The sequence below is a fragment of the Pleurodeles waltl genome, chromosome 4_1 (assembly GCF_031143425.1).
Source record: "Pleurodeles waltl isolate 20211129_DDA chromosome 4_1, aPleWal1.hap1.20221129, whole genome shotgun sequence".
In the NCBI taxonomy this organism is placed as follows: domain Eukaryota; kingdom Metazoa; phylum Chordata; class Amphibia; order Caudata; family Salamandridae; genus Pleurodeles; species Pleurodeles waltl.
This window is the reverse complement of record NC_090442.1, coordinates 671,917,608-671,939,726: the sequence shown is the minus strand read 5'-3', so window position 1 is coordinate 671,939,726 and position 22,119 is coordinate 671,917,608. Positions and strand designations below refer to the sequence as shown.

General features: G+C 46.6%; 1 protein-coding gene across 1 annotated transcript in view; it reads right to left on the bottom strand.

Annotated features, from left to right (window-relative positions):
• The window catches only part of NUP107 (nucleoporin 107), a 394,223-nt gene extending 386,097 nt beyond the window's left edge, over positions 1-8,126 (bottom strand). The window contains exon 1 of the mRNA XM_069229180.1: positions 8,016-8,126. The gene's annotated coding sequence lies outside the window, so the exon portion shown is untranslated. The remainder of the gene's footprint in view (positions 1-8,015) is intronic.
• Positions 8,127-22,119: the final 13,993 nt, after the last annotated feature.

Below are 22,119 nucleotides of genomic sequence, written 5' to 3'. Positions count from 1 at the left end.
ACAATACTAATGCTCTATTTTGTGGTAGTGTGGTCGAGCAGTGGGCTTATCAAAGGAGTATTGTTAAGCATTTGTTGTACATACACACAGGCAATAAATGAGGAACACACACTCAGAGACAATTCCAAGCCAATAGGTTTTTGTATAGAAAAATATATTTTCTTAGTTTACTTTAAGAACCACAGGTTCAAATTCTACATGTAATATCTCATTTGAAAGGTATTGCAGGTAAGTACTTTAGGAACTTTGAATAATTACAATAGCATATATACTTTTTACATAAAACACATTTAGCTGTTTTAAAAGTGGACACAGCGCAATTTTCACAGTTCCTGGGGGAGGTAAAGTAATGTTAGTTTTTGAAGGTAAGTAAACCACCTACGGGGTTCAGATTGGGGTCCAAGGTAGCCCACCGTTGGGGGTTCAGAGCAACCCCAAAGTCACCACACCAGCAGCTCAGGGCTGGTCAGGTGCAGAGTTCAAAGTGGTGCCCAAAACGCATAGGCTTCAATGGAGAGAAGGGGGTGCCCCGGTTCCGGTCTGCCAGCAGGTAAGTACCCGCGTCTTCGGAGGGCAGACCAGGGGGGTTTTGTAGGGCACAGGGGGGTGGGGGGGGGGGGGGGGGGGACACAAGTCCACACAAAAAGTACACCCTCAGCAGCGCGGGGGCGGCCGGGTGCAGTGTGCAAACAAGCGTTGGGTTTTCTGTAGGTTTCAATGGGAGACCAAGGGGTCTCTTCAGCGCTGCAGGCAGGCAAGGGGGGGGGGGGGTTCCTCGGGGTAGCCACCACCTGGGCAAGGGAGAGGGCCTCCTGGGGGTCACTCCTGCACTGGAGTTCCGATCCTTCAGGTCCTGGGGGGTGCAGGGTCTTTTCCAGGCGTCGGGATTTCAGAGTCAGGCAGTCGCGGTCAGGGGGAGCCTCGGGATTCCCTCTGCAGGCGTCGCTGTGGGGGATCAGGGGGGACAACTTTGGTTACTCACGGTCTTGGAGTCGCTGGAGGGTCCTCCCTGAGGTGTTGGTTCTCCACCAGTCGAGTCGGGGTCGCCGGGTGCAGTGTTGCAAGTCTCACGCTTCTTGCGGGGATTGCAGGGGTCTTTAAATCTGCTCCTCTGGATACAAAGTTGTAGTCTTTGTTGAATAGAGCCGCTGTTCTCAGGAGTTTCCTGGCCTCTTGGAAGCAGGGCAGTCCTCTGAGGATTCAGAGGTCGCTGGTCCTGGGGAAAGCGTCGCTGGAGCAGTTTTCTTTGGAAGGCAGGAGACAGGCCGGTAGGACTGGGGCCAAAGCAGTTGGTGTCTTCTTTCTTCTTCTGCAGGGGTTTTCAGCTCAGCAGTCCTCTTCTTCTGTAAGTTGCAGGAATCTAAATTCTTAGGTTCAGGGAAGCCCTTAAATACTAAATTTAAGGGCGTGTTTAGGTCTGGGGGGTTAGTAGCCAATGGCTACTAGCCCTGAGGGTGGGTACACCCTCTTTGTGCCTCCTCCCAAGGGGAGGGGGTCGCATTCCTATCCCTATTGGGGGAATCCTACATCTGCAAGATGGAGGATTTCTAAAAGTTAGAGTCACTTCAGCTCAGGACACCTTAGGGGCTGTCCTGACTGGCCAGTGACTCCTCCTTCTTTTTCTCATCAATTCCTCCGGCCTTGCCGCCAAAAGTGGGGCCGTGGCCGGAGGGGGCGGGCAACTCCACTAGCTGGAGTGCCCTGTGGTGCTGGAACAAAGGGGGTGAGCCTTTGAGGCTCACCGCCAGGTGTTACAGCTCCTGCCTGGGGGAGGTGATAGCATCTCCACCCAGTGCAGGCTTTGTTACTGGCCTCAGAGTGACAAAGGCACTCTCCCCATGGGGCCAGCAACATGTCTAGAGTGTGGCAGGCTGCTAAAACCAGTCAGCCTACACGGGCACTTGGTTAAGTTTTCAGGGGGCACCTCTAAGGTGCCCTCTGGGGTGTATTTCACAATAAAATGTACACTGGCATCAGTGCGCATTTATTGTGCTGAAAAGTTTGATACCAAACTTCCCAGTTTTCAGTGTAGCCATTATGGTGCTGTGGAGTTCGTGTTTGACAGACTCCCAGACCATATACTCTTATGGCTACCCTGCACTTACAATGTCTAAGGTTTTGCTTAGACACTGTAGGGGCACAGTGCTCATGCACTGGTGCCCTCACCTATGGTATAGTGCACCCTGCCTTAGGGCTGTAAGGCCTGCTAGAGGGGTGACTTATCTATACTGCATAGGCAGTGTGAGGTTGGCATGGCACCCTGAGGGGAGTGCCATGTCGACTTACTCGTTTTGTCCTCACCAGCACACACAAGCTGGCAAGCAGTGTGTCTGTGCTGAGTGAGGGGTCCCCAGGGTGGCATAAGATATGCTGCAGCCCTTAGAGACCGTCCCTGGCATCAGGGCCCTTGGTACCAGGGGTACCAGTTATAAGGGACTTACCTGGATGCCAGGGTGTGCCAATTGTGTAAAACAAAAGTACAGGTTAGGGAAAGAACACTGGTGCTGGGGCCTGGTTAGCAGGCCTCAGCACACTTTCAAATCAAAGCATAGCATCAGCAAAGGCAAAAAGTCAGGGGGTAACCATGCCAAGGAGGCATTTCCTTACATTTGCATAGAGTTCATCTCTACCCTTCGGGAGGGTATGTTTGTGCAGTGTTTGCTGTTAGACCTATATGGGAACTGTTGTTGGAGTGCGAGAGGTTTGGAGACACTCTAGTCTAAACCTGGTGCGGTGTCTTTGCAGTGCATAAACATAAGGTGTTGGCCAAAAAGTATTCAGATATAGGGCCTCATTAAGAGTCTGGCGGTCAGACCACCAGGGTACCGCCATCTCCACCGGGATCGGTGATCCTGACGGTTGACGGCAGGTGCAGGTTGTAATCCGCCACAACCTTTTTCTCTGCCAGGCTTTTCATGACAGTTTCACCGCCATGAAAAGGCTAGCGGAAAACAGGTGCAGGGCCCCCCTGCACCCACTTGCCCAGCACCCAGGGGGGAAAGGGCTAGGACAAAGCATGGTGCCAAGCTTATCAGACCATTCTCCCAACTGCTTCTCAGCAGCCCTGTAACTTACAGCATCATTTCCATACCTATGGTCCCGCTGCTGATGCTAAATGGCTCTGCTGCATATAAAGGAAAGGGTTCTCTTTCCCCTTGCCCAATTAGTTTGACTTGATCACTAGATTCGACTGAAGAGACCCTAAGATCTTGAGCTTCGAAAAGTGAAACAAGGCATAGCCCTCCTGATGCTCTGAAATTCCTCGCATTAGTTACCAAGACTTTGGGACACTTGCTACGTCTACGTTCAAACAAGCAAGGGATTTACAGGTTTGGGTTGTGTGCAGCTTTATGTGATTGGCGGAGCTAAATTGAATAAGCAGATGCAAGCCGCAGGAGGCCTGTAAAGATGAAAGGAGGTATCTCAGTTGGGCTCTTTCCTCCCCATAGTCACCACAGTAACCTTTTGGGTGGGAGGCACGCTTGCTGTGGAAGCTAATAGAAGATTACTTCTACCTTAGAAATACGTTAGTGTGATAGCTATGTGTGCGAGGATCCTCATTCTGATTTGTCCAATATGTAATACTGCTAGTCATGCTAAACTGAATCTGGAGTTCTGCTGATTACTTGTGCGTAAAAGGTGTATAAAAATCATTGTTTTAGGGGGTGAGCCAGAGACTCTTTATTTCTAATACAGATGCTGTCAATGTTATTTGAGAATCTGTTTTCCTTCGCGATTCTGACAGTTATATTAAGAGGATTCCTTTTTTCTCATAGAGATGCCGTCTGTTACACTTAAGATTATTGTTGCTTATTGGGACTTAAATAATCCAGATTTTTATGTACTCTGTATCAGAACCTTCATGGCATATGTGTAGCATTTCTCTATAATAACTATATTGAGATTTATAATAAAACCCTTTAACTTTTTTGATCTAGAACTCAGTATTCGAGTCATCCCAGTCACTATTTCCATTACTCTGCTAAATTGGTTTTGTGTGCCTGAAGTTAAGAGTGGTGACTTATCGCAAGATCAACGGTGCCAGAGCTGAGGCGCCAAAGGTATAGACTGAGGTGACCAAACTATTGGGGTTCGGCTCCCTCAGTCACATATCTATTGCATAAATGTACAGCAGACTCTCATAGGAAGCTGGCCCAGTGAGTGGTGGACACCTATGGTGTTACACCTTATACTGGGTCCAGGCAAACCCCAATTAGTCAGTGTTACAGTGTCTAGACAGCCAGGGCTCTCTAGGGTAGCTGTGGTGAGCCACCAAGACTTATCTAGAAGGCATGTGAAGCACTTGCAATACCACAGTATCCACACAGTAACTTATCACACATGAAATGAAACACATAGTGTTGCAAAAATAAAGGTATTTTGTTGTTATAGGCACACCAAACTAGACTACCATTGGTATACCTGCCTTTGGAGGTATGAACAAACAAGATATACACAGGTAAGTTCTTAGGAAAGGCATGAATTAGCAAGGGCCCTATTTGGGGGGGGAAATCAAACCATACACTAAAAGAAATTGACTGAGAATGGGTATTCCCCCACCAAAGTGTATGGGTGTATGGAACAGTTAGACAAGCGCTGGGGGAGAGTGGAACCCCAAAAGCTAAGTACCTAGACGCTCCCCAGTGGTCTGGTGCAGAGAGGTTTTCCTATAGGCTAAAATGGGGACATAGCAGTTGGAGAATGCAGAAGCAGGACCGGGCCAGTGGAACCCAAGCGCGGATTCTAGGTGAAGAGGACCTGCAAAAAAAGGGGAAAGAGTCCAGTCCACGCAGGAGTGTTCAGGCTGGGCAGGAGCCAATGGCCACCCTTCTGTAGCTGAAGATCTGGGTCGACGGTGATGGATGAAGTCCAGCTGCGGAGTCCGGAAGCTGCAGAGGAGTCCCTTGAGTCGCCTACGAACTGTCCCTGGACGTTCACTAGATTGCAGATAGGTCAGTGGTCAGGATGGCCATCAACAAGCACAAGCAAATGCAAGAGGAGCTGTTGGACTTTTTGCAGAGCTGTGGATGACCAGCAAGGTCCGGAGGACTTGACCCTTGGAGGAAAGTATGGTTGACCCTCAGAAGACAGGAAAGCCAGCATAAGCAGTTGGAGCCCCCACAAGCAACCCACTGGTCGCGGGCACAGTAAGTCACAGTGAGGCCTAGTCAGCACACCTGAAGATGAGTCCCACGTCCCTGGAGCAGCAGAGAGGAGATGGTCTTTGCAGAGGTAGAGTGCTGGGGACTAGGACTACTTGGAGACTAAAAGATCCCTCGGCGCAGGGGTCAATAAGCCTTGGTTGGTACAACAGTCATGGGTCACAGGAATTCTGTCCCAGTGGCATAGGCAAGGGCTTACCGTCTCTCAAGTTGGACAGAAGACAGAGAGGACCCATGAGATCCCTCAGAAACACCACCTGTGTTGGAGAATCTTCGCAGAAGATCCCACCAGCCAGATGTTGTTGCTTAGGATACAGGGGAGTGACTCCTTCACCACAAGGAAGATTCCTTCTTGGTGCAGCTAAAGTCTTGCTGACGACCCCAAAGGATGCATAGCCGTGAAAATGTTGCAGAATGGTGACAGGAGCCGCAGAAACAATGTTGTAACGAAAAGTCTTCTCAGCGGTGCAGTCTTGTTCCTGTGTAGCCCAGCACCAGTTCTGGAGGCCAGGAGCAGAAAAGGTATTTGCAAAGAGGTCCTGGTGAAGTCTTGCACGACGAATCGGGGGACCCACCCTCAAGGGAGTCCCTAAATAACCCAAAAAGGGTGTTTGGTCACTCTCTTGAGTGACCACCTATCAGGAGGGGTCCCTGACATCAGCTACCTGGCCTACCCAGTCAGATGCTTCTAGAGGCCTCTGCCCACCTTGGTTTCAAGATGGCAGAACCAAGTGGCCACCTGGAGGAGCTCTGGGCACCACCCTAGGGATGGAGCTGGACAGGGGGCACTCCCCTTTCCTTTGTGTGTTTTGCGCCAGAGCAGGGACCAGTGGTCCCTGGACTGGTGCAAACCGGGTTATTCAAGGAGGGCACCAAATGTGCCCTTCAAAGCAGTCCGGTGGTGTGGGGAGGCTACCCCTCCCCAGCACAGTGACATCTATTTCCAAAGGAGAGCAGGTTGCACCCCTCTCCTACAGGGAAGTCCTTTGTTCTGCTGTCCCCTTCTTGAGCTGGTCAAGCAGTAGGATGGCATAATCGTATCGGAGGGGCTGCAGCAGCGTGGGCTGCCCGCAGACCCCCGAATACTGGTAGAAGCAGTACTGGGGGAACCTGTAAGGAATCCCCAGGCTGCATGGAATCATGTCACCTTTTCCAGCAGGCTGCAAATAGCAGGGCTGCAGACAGTTTCCATGGGATCCCATGGGTGGCATAATACATGCTGCAGGCTTTGGGGGGCCCTGGTGTACCAGTGTCCTGGGTACGTAAGTACCTTATACCAGGGACTTACAGGGGCACACCAGTATGCCAATTGTGGTGTGTAAAATGCACCAAGACAACTAAATTTAGAGGAGGGAGCACAATCACTGGGGTCCCAATTAGCAGGACTAAGCACACTGACGTCAGGCAAAAAGTGTGGATAACCATGCCAGAAAGAGGAGACTTTCCTACAACTCTGCCTTCCTGGGACTTGTTAACAATAATTATGTCATGCAGTATTTTCGTTCTACTGAAACATGTTCAAAAGATGCCCTTTCTGACATTGTGCTCCTCTCTTTCAATACTATTTCATGAGCAGGTTCATCAGTAAGAGGTATACCATCAAAAGCTAGACGACAAATAAATGACCACAACACAAAACGTGCAATATTCACAGAAGTTGCAAAATAAAATAAGGCACTGCTTTCAACAGTTTTCAATAGATTTACGCAATGCAGTTATAAATGTTGATTGAAAAGTATGAAAAACTTTGCGAAACAGAAAGGAAACGTTTATTATTGGGGCGTATTTCTTCTCAAAACATATAAACTCCGACTATGAAAGAAAACATTTTTATTAACCATCATCTTTAAATTTAACTAAAATGTTATCAGGTCTACGAAGAAGTAGATTAGACGTTGTAATTGGAAGTGCACCCATAATACACTAAATTGACAAATGATTTTCACTCGATTTCCATGAATTCAAGATACTTACAAAACTCAGCTTAGATATAAGTGGGAACGGAGGTTTAATTAACTGAACATAGTTTATTTAGTTTCATTTTGTTGTGTATTTTTACTTGCCCTCTTTTAGTACAGGTATTTGTAGGTTTAGATTTGCAATCGAGGAGCTTAACAACAGAAGGAAAAATGGAACTTGATTGAGCTACTCGCCCACAAATGTAGCAAACGCATGATCACTGTATTATATATGTTGTTAAAATTATAAAAGGTGCATTTATGCACAAAACATATTTTCACCGTTCCAAAGAAATACATGATTAAATAACAAACTAAAAAGCTAGCCAGAGGCCTGTCGTAGGACAACGTCAGTAATATTAAATTAAACATGTAATCCCATGGCATGTGCCAGTGTTTCGCACTGTTGCAGGTCCTAGTGTATCAAACGCTCACTGGGGAAATAAACTGTGATTTAGACACAACTGAAGCGTGGTATGAAATAATTAATTAAAAAAAAATTCCATTGCAATCTGGTATACATACACGTTTTCCCCTCATAAACATAAAACAGCTTTGGCTAATACAGTATTACACCACTTGTCTGCTGACAACAGTGTTACAGATGGCGTACCACACAGGAACCCCAAAAACATAAATGTCATAGAAATACATCTAGAAAAATCTAGACAGTGCGAAACAAGTAAGTCCGCAGTTCAAATCCAATAGTGGTTGTCCCTCCTTAAAGGCTAGAGTAGAAAACATCGGACTTTCTGCTGCTCCGACAGGCAGCGCGGCTTTCCAGACCGCCCTAGCGAGGAATAGGCGAATGAACATATGCGTACCGCATAACTAGCATGGACAGATACTGAGGAAGCACAACACGAGTGGATACATAACTAAAACTGATACAGACCTGATGGATTTTAAGCGAGCCCGCCTTAGAGAAATATACCCGCCAGCAGCTAAACACTTCACATGGGTCACTAGGATCTTCCGGCTACTGACATCAACCCGCCTCTCCGGGGCTCCACAAGCCAATAAAAAAGTGCATAATATTTTTTAGCCTATCTTAAATTATGACACAAGCTCAAAGTCCCCGCAGCCTATGGATAACTCACAATAGCTCATGGCAGCCAATCCCATGACGCGAGTTCCTGCGACCAATCCCAACGCCCCACAGTTTCTCCTCCTCTCCCTCCTCTACCCAATGTAATATAAGTTTCATGTAATTGGTTGTCTGCGTTTGGCGGCGTCCAACTATTACACAGTTACTTGTATTAGGGAGAATAAGTAGACTGTAGTGTCAATATGCAACGGATTTTGTTCTCAAATAAAAAAGTAATTGTGAACAATCAACAGTTTTGGTTAGACGATTGCCGAACTAAATGCAGTGTGTTCATCAGAGCAGTTACAAATACTGCGCAGTTTTTTTTCTTTGATTTGGTATGGAGCCTAAACCGAGTCAAATAGGAACGTACAACAAGAAACTCACTTAAAACAGAAACGTAATGTGTATATACTACTTGCATCCTTCCCGACCAAGTTTTTACCTGTTCATTCAAACTGTGAAAGACCCCTTTGGCAATGTGGAATTAACTTCCAAAAGGGGCGAATCAATGAAGTGGGATAATGCTAGGTGGCAGGGGAATCTGCCAAGTTTTCAAGTTGCCTGTAAGTGACATTCCCAAGGTTGGAGGGTGCCAGTGTGTGACATTTGCATATTTTAAGTGTGACACTTTGCGTGACATATTTTGTGGTTGAAAGGAAAGGATATATTTGTCTAAAATCTGGGCCTTTTAGTCTACAAAAGGCTTTACAACAGTTGTGGTACTCCTTAAACGGTTAGTTTAGGTTTAGAGTTGCCAGTGTTCATATGGAGCAGAGCACAACTTCATTCAGCACTGTCAGGTCATACAGCCCGGCACAGTTGGGTGCAGGTAATGGGTATTCTAACTACTATGTTAGCTACTTGTAAAGTGAAAACATTAGCTTTCTTTCCGAAAACGCACCATTTGTTAGAGTGCCTAAAACATTCCAATGTTGTTTCAAGTGTGCCGGGGAATGCAACACAGGGGGACCACACTGCTTCCACCAGCCTCAGCCCTGCCAAAGACCGCGCATCTGACGTTATGCTAACTCATTTCAGTGTGGTGGTTCGCATCACCGCACTAAAATACAAAATCACGCATTATAGCACCTCTCACAGTTGCAAAGCTGGAGCACCACTAATGCATGCACCATGCTGAAAGCTGTGGCAGCGTACGGTGCACCCTTCTCCCTGGCAGGCTTAGAGGGCTGGCGCTCATATGCTTGTGCTAGCAGTAACTGTGCTACATTGTAACACAACCCGACACAACCATGGCAATGTGATAACGTTCAGAGTCACTGTCAGTGCGCCCATTGGCTACTTTAGAGACGGTGTGTGAGTCTCTCACAGTTGTGAGACTTGTTTTAATTGGTGTGTCATCCTGCTGCCCATGCCACGAGCAGAGCAGACAGCATTTTGAAGTTAATTATCAGGCTGCTCAACATTGGCAGCGTGGATGAGGTGAGTACAACGCTCGCACCACCGTGGCCGGTGAGCGCGGCCTCTCTGAGGCTCACCTGGCGACCCCAGCCCCACCAGCGCTAGTGGCTGCTGACTTGCTGTTGTGAGCCTGCTGCTGTCCTGTAGCAGTGGGAGCTGCTTGCTGCTTTCGGCCTGCTGTGTGCTCTGTGCAGTGTGCGCCATGGGCAACTGTATGCTCATGATCCTGTGGACTAGTGATTGACCAACTCGCACCCGACCACACTGGCGCTGCCAGCAGGGCCGGTACCTCAAATCGAAGTAAGTGCATGATTAAGGGCCTGAATACGAGTCTTGCGATCACTATGCCGCCAGACTTGCTGTGGCGGTCGGGACTACCGCTGCTGCTGTGGCGGACCGACCGCCACATTACGACGCAGGCGGTCAGGCCGCCAGGGTACTGCCGTCTTTGCCAGGATCAGTGATCCTGAATGCATGACAGTGGGTGCAGGTCACAATCAGCCAGGGTGGCGCTGCATGCAGCACCGCCCTGCTGATTACCACCGGGTTCTCCACCAGCCTTTTCATGGCGGTTTCACCACCATGAAAAGGCTGACAGAGAACAGGTGCAGTGAGCCAGAGGGGGGCCACTACACTGCCCATGCACTTGGCATGGGCAGTGCAGGGGTCCCCCTGCCCAACACCCTCGCAAAGCTCACTGTCTACTATGTACACACACATAGCAATCTGCAACCTTGGCAGCTATGTGCAGTGCACTGCAGTATGATCATGATCTGACTGACTAGGGGTCAACTAGTCTCGGACTCAACCACACCGGCGTGACCAGCAGGACCGGTGCCTCGAATCGAAGAAGGTGCATGATTAAGTCTGTCCCTACTACAATAACGGACGTTGCTGAAAGTTGCTGAAACTTTATTTTGTTTGCAGTGGCGCGGTGAGTGGTACAGATCTTAGTCCTCGTTTTGTTTAACAGTACCATTTGGTTACAAGGACACTAGGTGCTTCAGTTTCTGGTGCTTTGCAGAAGATTTGAGATCTTCTTAAAGTTTCTTGTTGCTCCAATGGGTATAATTTCCTATATTTATATTTCCCTGGTCTTCATTGCTTAATTTTGATCGCGAGGAAAGCATCACTCATAGTTGTGGAAATATCACTCATAATTACACTGAAATTTTGAAACTGTCCCACTTGCAGCCTCAAACCCTGCACTCACAACCTGAAGCCAGTCAACCCGCCCATTGGTGCTGTGCAGCAGATTTTACTGTCAGTGCCAGCAATGCAGGCCAGTGGTTGGAAGAAGCTGCACAGAAAGCAACATTCGTGGCTCAGCGGCTCTGCCTGTGAGCAGCAACCCAGTGCTGCTGCTGCCCTGTTGCCTCGAGGCTGGTGTTGGTAAACATATTTACTTTTTGGCTGCTGGTTTGAACTTTTTTTACATTATAAAAACAATCTTGCGAGAGGACTCTTCCTTTCAGCCAGTCCAAGACTGGTGAGCGTGGGGCTTTGAGTTATGACTGTCACACAAGTGTGAGATTCTTTCAACTGGGGAAATAATTGCTTTTTAAAATAAAACGTAGTAATCTTGTGGCACACAGCACACCTGTGATGGGGTCTACAGCAAACATGTTTTTGATATATTAAGTGTGTGGCAGTACTTGCACCCTGTTAGAAATGGGGTCTCTAGTTGGCATAGGTATACACCCTTGTCCAAGTAGGGACCACAATCCTAGTCAGGGTAAGTCAAACATAATCCAAATTATCCTGTGCCCTCCCTCTGGTAGCTTGGCACTGAGCAGTCAAGCTTAACTTAGAAGGCAATGTGTAAAGTATTTGTGCAATAAATCATACAGTTGCACAGTGAAAACACTACAAAAATACACCACACAGGATTAGAAAAATAGTTGATATTTATCTGAATAAAATAAGGTCAAAACAATAAAGATTCAATAAGCACAAGTTGATATCACTTTTGGAAGCTTTAAAAGAGTCTTAAATCTTAGAAATCAACAGTTGTCTCTTAATTACACAAAGTAACTGGTTTGCTTAAAAAATAACATGCATGGAGACCGCAGAGGAGGAGATGAGTGGACAAATATGGTGTGAGTCGAATTTTTAGACGAGCAACAGGCAATGCGTCGTTTCTTTCCATGCTGTAAGGGGCTTTCGTTGTTTTTTTGTTTGCAGTCTTGGTTCCTCACTGCGATGTGGGGATCTTTTTGACGCCCAGGGACGATGCGGGGAAATCCTGGGTGCGCTGGAAGAAGTCACCGGTGTTGCGTCGATCCAGTAGGGCGATGCATGAATTTTCTGTTACATGGTAGGCGCTGCGTCAATTTTCCCCTTGGAGAATCGTCTGCGTTGTTCCGGTTCGGCTGTGCATCAATCGGTAGGGCTGTGCGTCGAATTTTCTGTTGCAAGGCATTGCTGCGTCAAATTTCCACTCAGGAAGTCGGGCTGCATCATTCCGGTTCGGCTGTGTGCCGATTTTTCGATCGCAAGGCAGGCTGTGCGTTGATTTTAGAGTTTCCTGAAGAGATGAAGTCTTTTTGGCCCTGAGACTTCAGAAAACAGGAGGCAAGCTAAATCCAAGCCCTTGGAGAGCACTTCTCAGCAAAGTCAGAGGTCAGCAGGGCAGCAAGGCAGCAGTTCATCTCAGCAAAGCAGTCCATAGGAGTCCTTTGGCAAGCCAGGCAGTTCCTCTTGATAGGTTGCAGGATTATCTATTACCATTCTGGCCATACTAAATATAACCTGTTTACCCTTTCTGATCAGAATCTAACACTTAAACAATATATGAGGGTAGTCCGTCCTAATGGTAGCCTATAAAAGGAGCAGGCCTCACAGTAGTGGAATATGAATTTAGGAGTTTTCCACGACCAGGTCATATAATGGTACATGTCCTGCCATTTACCACCATAGCACCCTGCCCTATTGGTTACCTAGGGCTTACCTTAGGGGTGACTTATATGTAGAAAAAGAAGAGTTTAAGGCTTGGCAGGTACTTTTAAATGCCAAGTCGAAGTGGCAGTGAAACTTCACACACAGGCCTTGCAATGGCAGGCCTGAGACATGGTTAAGGGGCTACTTTTGTGGGTGGTACAATCAGTACTGCAGGCCCACTAGTAGCATTTCAATAGTAACTTTATTCAATAGTAACTTTATTTTGGCTAAAAAGCATAGTAGCATTTAATTTATAGGCCCTGGGCACATGTAGTGCACTTTACTAGGGACTTACAAGTAGATCAAATATGCCAATTGGGAATGAACCAATGTTACCATGTTTAAGGGAGAGAGCATATGCACTTAAGCACTGGTTAGCAGTGGTAAAGAGCGCAGAGTCCTAAAACCAGCAGGAATAGTGTCAGAAAAGTGGAGGGAGGCAGGCAAAAAGTTGGGGGATGACCACCCTAAGGCTGTCACGTCTAACACACCTCAAAGGGATGTGTGCAGCCTAACTATAGATAAAATACATTCATTAATGTTTGACATTTGGAACACCCAAAATTCTTTCAGACAAGGGTGGTAATATCCCATCGCCCATTATCAGTCCCTCTCCACCAACAAAACTTTATGCAGAGTTCTTACCTCCTCAGAAAGCTGGCATAATGAGGCTGCGTGTGCCGCTTGTACTTAGAAGCACCAGTTTTGCCTGCCAATTTCCAGATCGATTAAGCAATAATCCAATCACTGACTTTTGTTTCGTGGACACACAGAAAGTACTGTATGTGATACTAGAAACCAAAGCACTATCCCCGGAATGGTTCATCATTCAGCTTGGTCAGGCACACTGTTCATTGCTCAGGGGGAGTATATGTTTTTTCCTAGCATTTGCATCAAGAATTTTTAATTCTGTTAAGGTCACATAGGTGAGGATTATGCTTCTCATTCATTTACGGCAAAAATATAGCAGCCAATAACAAAGCAAAAAACAAACACTACATTACTCATGAGTCTTGTCCACCCTCTCAATGATCCACCAATCAGGTACCACCAACTCTTATAAAGTCCACATAGCACAAAGTCCTTCCTCTTTCTTTGCGAATAGATTAGAGCGTTATTAGTCAGATTATTAATAAAAAACCAACTGAATCAAACAACGTCCAAACAACTTGAAACTGTGAATCCCTGGATGATCCTCTGTTGGCTCCCAACAGATGTGGAACGAAGTAGCCAGCACTACGGCTGCAGATGTCTGGATTTAAAGGCCATGTTGCGTCTCATAGAACTTAAAAAAACAGATCTCCAAATTCTAAGATGGTTTTGCATCTGAAATGAGAAAGAGTCATCGACATACCTCAACATTATAGACTAACAATCAACATCATATCGGATGGGAAAGATAGAATAATAACATATTTCCAAATAGCTAAATATATATATAGGTATATGTATGTATTTATCAAAACTTCTCTGGGCGGGATAAACCATGCTTCCGTGTCCATAATAGAATTGAAAATTCTTGACGCGAGTGCTAGAAAATGTTTTATTCTATGTCAAGAACGGAGGTTTCTGATTATGCTTGTTTAAAGCTGTGCAACCACTCCAGATGCTACATCAACAATAGGTTTATGATTGAACAACTTGAACGTAGAATCTGAGAAACAATTGGCAGCTGCCATGATATCCTCCAACCTAGAACCCGAAGAAAAGGCCATAGAAGACATGGCTCCCCTCACCAAATGAGCTCCAAAAATAGAAATTTCAATATCAGTTTCTCCTTAAAGCCATCTGAACCAGTGTGAGAACTTCGCCAAAGAGACTTGACCAAACAGCTTCTGGAGAGACACTAATAAATGGCCAGCCTGATCTCTATGGAATTCACATGTAATATCCTCATAAATATGTGGGTGATGAGTCAGGAGACAAGGGTACTGGGAGGCAGTCTGAGAGGTGCTATTGTGGCCTGTTGTATAAAACTCTTTGTTTTTTGTGCTTCGTATGTCTTACAATCCACTGTATTTTTGTGTTGGAGTGGATGACAGCCAATATACAGGACATTATATTTCTGGTGGAGTATAATGCTTGTAGTTGAACAGCACTGCTATGTTCTTTGTTTAACCGTTTTATGCAAAAACCAATAAAACAAGAATTAAAAAAAACATATCCTCATAAACTTTGAAAGATTTGACAACACACAGTTTTGAACTATTTGGAAAGCTTGATAACTTATACATTTTGAGTTAGATTTAGTATGTTTGGAAATACGGAAGGAGAGTCCAGTGAGAGTAAATACTCTACTTGCTATATCCAGTGCTTTGACATTACTCTTTGACAAGAAATTAACAAAGTAAGAGTGTCAATTTGGTATACAATTGTTTTCTGGAGAGGTCTTCATTAGAAGGCCAAGCTTGTAAAAAAGTTTAGGACCACATTAGCATCCCAAAAAAATAAATATTTGGGAGTTGGGGTATTACCATGCGTACACCATAAAGTCATTTACATATCATGGGGTGTTCTCCTTCTGGCTTACCATCTATCTGTGGATGGGGTGCAGAAATGGCTGGTCAAAGTTGTTTACCACTCTATAGGCCAATCTCTGAGCGGCCAAATGGGATAAAAAAAAGTGCTATAATTTGCACTTGGTCCCCAAGTGATAAGGCCATCGTTTCCAAGCTGATGCATACCGCTTATGCATACTAGGGGCCCAGGATTGGGAAAGGAAGAACTTAGGGGGTCATTACGACCCCGACGGTCGGTGTAATAGTGGCAGTAGTACCGCCAACAGGCTGGTGGCACATACCACCACTATTATGACATTGGCAGTTTGGCCAAAGCCAAACCGCCAAGTTAACACACCGACCGCCACGGCGGTAACAACCGCCTCCAGCCTGGTGGACGTCACTAGGCCACCCATGGTATTTTGACCCCGCCCACCGCCATGGTTTCCGTGGTTTCTGTACCGCCATGAAAACCATGGCGGTAGGTGCTATCAGTGCCAGGGAATTCCTTCCCTGGCACTGATTGGGGTCTCCTCTGCCCCCCCCCTTCCCAGAGTCCTCCTCCATATCCCCTTCGCAACCCCCTGTCATTTCCACACATACATGCACATTCATACACACCCTTACACACACGCATACCCACATTCACCCATGCATGCCTACATTCATACACACTCACTGCAACACTCACTAACATACATCCAGGCACAGACGCAATCACATGACACAACATGCACATACATACACACCCATTCATGCACACACGCATTACACACGCATGCAGGCATTCAAACACAGTCACACACACCCCCACACACGCACACAACACCCCACATCCCCCTCTCCTGTCGGAGAACCTGACTTACCTGCTTGCAGGGGGTCCTCCAGCAGGAGACGTGACCCGGCGCTGCTGCCAGCAGCAGCATCTGTCAGCAAAACACCACCAGGCCGTATCATGGCTCATGATACGGTCGACGGCGTTCTGCCTTACCGCCGTCCACCGACATGACGGTAGCCGGAATTCCGCCAGCCTTCTGGTCATAATTTGGTGGACGGTCGGTAGCCACGGCGACGATATGTTGGCGGCCGTCGCCGTGGAGGTAGGCCCGAAAGTCTCCACGCCATGAGGGACAGCCAGCCCTCCAGAATTAAGGGATGAAGAAAACCCATCGGGTCAAGAAGAAGGTCCAGGGAATACAGAATTCAAATCGAAGGGGGGCAGCATTGGTCCTCACCACTGGAAGCCAAGACTGTGCCCTCCAATACCGAGTTACCAGAATCAATTCTGCTGACTATTGTCGAACCTGGTAAAGGACTCTGTGAATCATTGCAAATGGGGGAAAGGCATAAATCAGACTGTCTGTTCAAGATTGAATGAAAGCATCCAAACTCACCACCAGAGGATCCGGTCTGCGACTGTAAAACTGGGGAAGATGAGAATTCAGTTGTGATGTAAAAATATCTATCTGGCAAGAGCCCCAAAGTTGATTCAGGAACTAAAAAACACAGAGATAAATTCTCCAGTCACTGGAAACTCGAAGGAATCGAGAATTTCAATCTTCAGTCACATTTACTGTGCCCAGGATAAATGCGGTTACTGAAATCTGATGATTTAGGCAGTAGTGTAAGAAATTCTTGGCTATTTCCACAAGAAGCCGAGACCGAGTTCCCCCAAGTATGTTGATATATCTCACCCCCTGAAATGTTGTCTATCACTAGAAGGATACAAAATTTTGTTTTTTGAGGGGAAAGGGTTTTTATCGCAAAGGAGCCTGCGAGAAGCTCCAGGCAATTGATATGATATTTGAGTTTCTTCTCAGACCACCTGCTCTCGTCTCCACTTGTCCCCATCTCACACCCCAGCGCCATCTGCTGGCATCCAACTCTATTATCACCTCCGGAACTGAGGCGAAAATCGCCTCCCTGTTCTAGGTGTCCATATGAGTCAACCACCAAGAGATCTCTGTCTTGGCCTCCTGAGACAAGGATATCTGTTCCACATAGGAAATACCCTTGCGTAGATGAAGAATTTTTAGATGTTGAAAGGCTCAGTAGTGAAGCAGGTCTGGAAAAATGGCCTGGATAGACGAGGCTAGGAGGCCTAACAGTCATGTAAGTACCCTCAAGGAAATTGAATGAGTATATAATGCTTTCTTCAATTCCTTCTTGATGGCTACTCTCTTTGTCAGGGGAGTTTGAGTCAAGCTGACACTGAGTCTTTCGGGTAATCCCAAATATTCTATGTACTGGGTGAGATTCAGATGTGATTTTTCATTGTTTATGACAAAGCCTAATTCTTGAAGGAGATGAATTGTCCAAGAAAGATGCAGAAGTAGTGTTTGACGTTGTTGGGGCATGATAAGGATATTGTCTGAGTAGACGATTGGGCAAACTCCTTTCTCTCTGAGCCATTGTACTAATGGGCACATCACCTTGGTGAAACACCACAATGCTGAAGATAGTCCGAACGGTAGAGCCGAAATCTTGTAACACTGATAACACCAGGAAAATTGAAGAAATCTGTGATAAGGAGCAAACATTGGGATTATTAAATATGCGTCCTTCAGATCTAAACGCACCATCCAATCCCTTTCTTGAACAAGTCTCTTAGTAGGTGAATGCCCTCCATCTTTAAATGTCTGTTGACAATCTAAGAACTAAATTGGCAGCGGCTGAGTACAAGGCGAGAGACCCCACCTTTTTTCTGGACAAGCAATATCATGCGTTTGAAACCTCTGGGGTGTGGGCAAGCTTGAACTACCCCCCTTTTTTGAAGAAGGATAGCTTTCCCTTGATCTATAAAAAGACTCTTGTTGGGAAAAATGGAGCCGGGGAGGATGGGATTCCTGAAGAGGAGTTGCATAAAACTTCAGATGATACCCTTTCACTTTTTCTAGGATCCACACATCCTGGGTAATCTGATGCCAGTTGTGTGAAAACAAGCTCACTCTCCCCCCTAAAACAATCCACCTACAAAGAATGATTGTTACCTGAATATGAGATGTCTTGGTAGGATTGACCTCCTCTGGCACTGCCCCTGTTAAAGCAGCCTTTGTCTCCTCTGTTGCGTGAGGGGTAGAAATTGGCATAACCAGATTAGCTGGAATTTCCTCTACCTCTGCCGGAGTAGTAGGACTTAGGGGAGGTCTGGTAAGAGCCATTGCCTGACGCATAACCTCTGAAGTGTCCAGCCCTGGCAAAAAGGCCACTGTTAAAGATTTTTTTTATTGAAGTATGGGTCTTATCCAAAGCAGAAAAAGAGGCCACTTGTCTCTAAATAAGGGACAGTTAGCTGATTGCCCTGTATTGGGAGGAGCTAATTCATCCAGTTTAGGATTTGTGCTGTTCCATAGAAATGGCACAGTTGGTGGTACCAAGTAGACATAAGGCGTGTTGCGATCATTCCAAAAGAATATCTGGGCCCACCGTGGTATTAGATTCTTTCGCCTACACCACCGAATCCAGTATCTTTGTAAGAGGGCTAGATATATCTAACAATTTATCTTGGCACACACACCAGCCTCTGTTGATACCCTTTTCAGGGTCTTTAGAATATTTCTTGAGCAAGGTAGCCATACTAGGATCAAGTTCCGGAGTATCTGCTACCCCCCCCCCCCCCAAGAAGGGAAGGTCTTGGACATTCAGAGTGCAAGGCACTGTGCACCTCTCTTTTAAATCCTTTTCTCAGTCGTGATTGGACTTATTCTGCCACTCCTTGACAAGGAACCCACTCAGAGGATCTATGATGAATAATTTCATCAGGATTGAAATATAGGTTCTTAGACTGAGGTCGAGAGGATGACTTCCTGGGATTTTTAGACTTTCATTTTCGTTTAATGCTAGCTTGCAGAATCCTGGATTAATCATCAGCAGAGTCAGTAGAGGTTGAATCATCTGTAGTGTGATTGGGCTTGTGACTTGAGCTGAAAGGTCCGCTGTTTGTGGCAGATACATAACCATGATCAAGGAGGACAGATTCAATAGTTTTCTCAAAGGAGTCTCTGTGAGAAGGGCCAGTCTCTGTCAGATTAACCTCTACGGGGGATGGACTTGGAGGAATTGGCTTCCCCAAGAGTGCTCCAAAATTCCTCTGGCCAAAATTGAAAATAGGCTGAGCAAAAGTTTGAAGACCTATCGCAAGTGCATTATTAACCTCCTCCTGTACGTGGAACATCAAAAGTTTTCACTATGTGCTCTTCCATCTTTTGGTAGTAAGGACCTTCAGCATAATCCCCATACTTATCTTCATCAGGGTATTGTTGGGCTATGTTGTCACAGGCAGAAACTATCTCCAAGGGAGAAAAGATTGCAGAGGTAAGAGGTAAATAAATAGGAAGTGGGCCTTTAGGTTCAAAAAAAGCAACAGTATTGCTCCATCCGGCAGAATAAATGTGGAGGGAGGCACCTTCAAACCTTCTAGACCAAGGCTCTGTAAGTATTTTACAGCCCAGTCGGGCATGGTGGAAACCAGGGGCAAAGCCAGTTCTATGTCAGGACCAGAGGCTTTGGATTATGCGTCTCCTTCATTGCTGTTTATTATTTCACAAACCACAGCAGCCAATAAAATTTACTTTTTTGAAAACTACAATACCCATAAACATGACATCAAAGCATCACTACCAATCATAGTCCATAATGGCACATATCCCTGAGAACCTCCGTAACCGTTCCTCTTTCTTTGCTGCTTCGGATGAGATAAGCACTATAATTTTTCTCTCTCCGGTTTTATTGTGTCTGATGCCACTGCCACCGGAGTCATAAGCGCGCAGTGTGGACATGCTCAGAACTTCTCAGGCGGTGTGTGGTCGGCCGTATTTGTGGATTTAATGCACCTGGCGGATGCCAGGAGGCAAGTGGGAACGAGTGCCTGAAGCACGAGGACCGTAGTCCTCTCTCTAGCTTGCGGCCCCCGCGCACACTCTGCACACCGCGGGCTCCATTTCTGATTTGAATTCTGACAGCGAGCTCACGCCACCAGACTCAGCAGGATTTGAGTTGGTTCCCCTATATCCTTAACGGCTGAGGGGAGCGTTCCCCTCATGCCCGTTCGCCAGGGCTGTAATCAGGCTAATACAGGTTATTCCTGAGGTGGTTTTATATATATATATATATATATATATATATATATATATATATATATATATATACATATACCTCATAGAAAAGAGGACTTTGAAGCTGTAGCTTCTAGTCCAGCTTTCTGTCTCATGCACGGCCACAAGAGTTTGGGGCACCCCCCATATAGATTGGATAGTGAGCATTCCACCACTGCTCAGTTCATACTGTGCACCATGAGTGAACGGCAGAGCCAGGATGATGCTGCCTACCTTAATGAGCAAGAGGATTTGCTCCTCGCTGAGGACATTGTACATGCCCTAGACCCCTCAGTGGCACAATCAATCAATAGAGCCCTAGCATTTGCCCTACAACCTATCGCCAGACAACTTAAGCAGTATGCTTTGACGGTCCCTCCCTTTAGCTAGTCCACTCCATGCCTGTTACTGCCACTGGTCAGGAGCGATCTTTGCCATGTCCCGAATGGTCTCATACAGCCCCTATGGCCCGTCAGTCCCAATCTTAGGCATCTTCCGACCACCAATATTCGGTGCAACCATCCACCAGCGCCCAAGCTCTATCCTACCCCCCCAATGATGCCTCTGACACCTCTCATTTCCCCAAGTCTGACTCAGATAATGACTCTCACCCTCAAAAACATTGCAGACATTCCTCTGACAAACGGCAGCCCCCCCCCCACCCTCCTATGAAGGCATAGCTCCTATGTCTTCCCTCAGTTTTAACCCAGACGAGATTGTACACACCAGGTCCTCAGACTGGGCCCCCCTCCCTGCAGTGACAGACTATGCCAATGCATGGCTAAGGAAAGCTTTAGATAAAGATGTCTGGAGTCCCCTCCAGTCCAAATGTCCTCGCCCTGACATAACTGACAAAGTAGCCTTGACCCCTGAGCTAGACCCAAATCTAGCAACCTTCCTCAAACGCTCCACTAAAGACCCTAAGAAGGGCATAAACAGATCCTGGAAGTCCTGCCAGGATAAAGTCCTGGACATTACTGGTCCTCTATGTAAGATTCTAGACCTGGCAGTTGCAGTAAAGGAGTCTGGCTCTCAGATGGATCCTGACGCACTAGCTGGATGGGCTCAGCGTGCACTATGCATATTGGGGAAAGCTAATTGAGCAGAGCCAGGCCCCCTAGCCTATTGTTCCGCAGTAAATTTGTGAAGGACTTGTGCAAATTTGTCCATACATTTACAGCACTGGACAAGGCCCAGACATTGCTGAATAAGGTATTGCAGAACCACATTTTTGCCAGGATCGGCAGACATAGAGGGCGTCTGTCCGGTCGCTCCATCTCAAACAGCCCACCTCCATCAACACCTCTTCAGGCAGAGGATTTTCATCTCCTCGAGACACCTTCTACCCTGGCAGAGCACAAGCAGGTCATGCTCGTTCCAACCAAGGTGGTTTCAGAAACAACCACAACTCCGGCTCCAACTCTCAAAGTAAGCTTGATTTCTCCCTCCCTAGTGACACTAGGAGGAAAGACCAAACTTTTTCTGCACAATTAGTCAGCAATAGCATCAGTCCAATGGGTTCTGGAGACAGTGGCAGGTTTCCATCTAGAATTTTTGGGGAATCCTCAACAGACATCCTTACCGCCACCTATCCATTCTTCCCAACCACATCTAGCTTTTAGTCAGCAAGAAGTCCAGCAACCTTTGCCCAAAGACACAATTACTCTGTGCCAGCCAGACCTTTCAGGTTTCTGCAGCAATATCTTTACAGTAAACAAGAGAGGTGGGGGTCACGTCTAGTTATCAACCTGAGGGAGTTCAACACCTGGATACTATACTGGCTCTTCAAAATGGAAGGGATCCATCTTCTCAGGGACATTCTTCGGGAAGGCGACTGGATGGTCTGATTAGACCTGAAAGATGCCTATCTCACGATTACAATCTTTCCTCCCCGCAGGAAATATCTCCAGTTCAAGTGGGACAGTCAATGGTTCCACTTCAAAGTCCTTCCATTCGGTC